The sequence below is a fragment of the Trypanosoma cruzi genome, genomic scaffold (genome assembly GCF_000209065.1).
Source record: "Trypanosoma cruzi strain CL Brener 1047053516797 genomic scaffold, whole genome shotgun sequence".
NCBI lineage: Eukaryota > Euglenozoa > Kinetoplastea > Trypanosomatida > Trypanosomatidae > Trypanosoma > Trypanosoma cruzi.
Genome location: NW_001849416.1, coordinates 9,472 through 11,929, shown reverse-complemented (window position 1 = coordinate 11,929; position 2,458 = coordinate 9,472). Strand labels below are relative to the sequence as shown.

Sequence of the window (2,458 nt, the reverse complement as noted above, 5' to 3'; positions counted from 1 at the left end):
TAGATGCACTTCGCAACATGTGGTACTCATCGTTCGTCAACGTCTGTGAGGGGGCAACAACGGATGGATTCACCGGCTATGAATACCCATCGGGTCAAAGTTCTCCATGTGACAAACCGTGATGCAGTTGTCGTAGATATCACGCACCACCTCATACTCCACTTCCTTCCATCCAGCCACACTCTCCTCCAACAGAACCTGCGGCGAAACAGCAAGTGCCACACCCACCTTATGACGTAATTCTTCTTCATTGTAAACAATGCCGCTACCTTGACCGCCAAGGCAGTATGCTGCGCGCAACATTAACGGAAATCCAATGACCTTTGACGCTCCTACCGCCTCCTCTATCGATGTCACAGCTAATGACTTCGCTACGTGTTCGTTAATCTGTAAGAGTGCATTACGGAACAAATCTCGATCCTCCGTTACGGTAATGGTAGAAATAGGCGTACCAAGAACCTGCACATTGTATTTCTTGAGAATACCAAGTCGATCCATTTCCAGACCACAGTTTAACGCCGTCTGACCTCCCCATGCCAACATGATTCCATCTGGTCTCTCCTTTTCAATGACGCGTTCCACAGCTTCTGCGGTGACGGGTACAAAATAAATTTGATCCGCCATTTCATCGTCTGTTTGTACCGTCGCAATGTTAGGATTAACAAGCACGGTCTCTATACCTTCTTCACTCAACGCTTTAAGGCATTGCGAGCCACTGTAGTCAAACTCGCCAGCCTGTGCAATGACAATGCCACCTGCCCCCAATACAAGAACTTTCCGGGGTTATATTTAGAGGCCTCCTTCACTTTAGATTCTTTTACATGTGCAATAAATTCACCAAATAGATACTCCGTATCCTGCGGACCACAACGTCCTTCCGGATGAAACTGTACAGAGAAAAACGGCTTTGTACGATGACGTAATCCCTCATTGCTATCATCATTAGGGTTGTAAAAACACTCCTCCCACTCATCCTGAGAAACGGATTTAAAATCCACAGCAAAGCCATGATTTTGTGTCGTAATAAAGACATGTCCATCGGAACGGCACGTCGAAGGTTGATTCTGTCCACGATGGCCGTACTTCATCTTGTATGTGGAACCTCCAGCAGCAAGTGCTAAAATCTGATTTCCCATACATATACCAAAGATCGGTTTATCTTGCGTAATAGCCCATCGAACATGTTCAATGGTTTTTGTGCACATCTGTGGATTACCTGGACCGTTGGAAATAAAAAGGCCATCGTATGTTTCCTTTGTGATGTCCCAGTCATGTGGTACCACAATGAGTGTCACATCATACTTTAGCAAACACCGCAATGAGTTAAGCTTCACACCCATATCAATGACAAGAATGACAAGTGTTCCATGTCCATATGTAGAGCGTGTCTTTGTGCTGACTTCAGCTACTAAATGACGCACATTAGGATCGAAAAAAGGTACATCTTTATCATTGACAACAACTTTACCAAGAGCTGTACCCATCTCACGTAACTTTAATACGATATGGCGTGTATCCACCATCATGATGCCTGGAATATTATTTCGTCGCAGCCACTGTCCAAGAGTCTCCCACATCTGCCAATGTGCCGGCTCATCGCAGTACTCTGAAACAACCACTGCACTCACATGTATTTTTCCGCCCATGCTCTCAAAATATTTAGTCAAGCCAAAATGATCCGTCTCAATTGGAGGGATGCCGTAATTTCCGATCATTGGCGATGTCAAGACAAGAATCTGCCCCTGATAGGACGGGTCAGTCATTGCCTCCGGGTACCCAACCATGCCAGTGGCAAAAACAACCTCACCCGCCACACTCTCCTCGCAACCAAAAGAGTAGCCCTCAAAACATTCACCACCGTGCAGGACAAGCGACGCCTTCACTTTTTCCCCAAACATTGTTTTCCTTTTTTTACGTTTTGTGTTGTTGTTGTTTTTTCCTTCTCTGTTTGTTTGTTTGTCTTGTTTTTTGGTTGATGTTGTTGGCTTAAATATGTATATATATATATATATTGCCTTGTCTTGATTTGCCAGTTTCCTGTTGATGCTAGTGCTATTTATTTATTAATTCTTCTGCTCTCTCCTTCTCTCTTTTCTTTCTTTATTCTGCAGAACTCTTCAAATTTTGGTGGCAGGCGTGTGTGTGTTTTTGTGTGGGTGCGTGGGTGAGTGATGGAGACCCCCTCCCGTCCTCCTTCCCCCCTTTTTTTTCTTTTTTCCTTTCGGCCGCCTCTCTCTCTCTCTCTTCGCTGCGGAGGACACAAGCAAAAATAAGAAGAAAAGAAAAGGAATAATAAAAAAAGACACGTGTAAACTCTCCCACACGCCCATCCGTAAATCTCCACCGCAGCAGGCGAGGAGGAGGCGGGAGGAAAAGCCTTCATAACGTCCACACACGCAGACACTCGAAGAAACAGGCGGACTGAAGGAGGGGGGGGGGGGGGGGGGGGGGGGGGGGG

General features: G+C 45.9%; 1 pseudogene, besides 4 other annotated features; it reads right to left on the bottom strand.

The window, feature by feature from the left end:
• Positions 1–582: a sequence feature (heterozygous, non-Esmeraldo-like haplotype).
• On the bottom strand, positions 1–1,898 carry Tc00.1047053508371.10 (annotated as a pseudogene; the record flags this gene model as incomplete).
• Positions 583–972: a sequence feature (areas merged during assembly that could not be assigned to a particular haplotype. This can correspond to areas where the two haplotypes were merged or to regions with more than two copies in the genome that were merged during assembly.).
• Positions 973–2,458: a sequence feature (heterozygous, Esmeraldo-like haplotype).
• Positions 2,427–2,458: a microsatellite.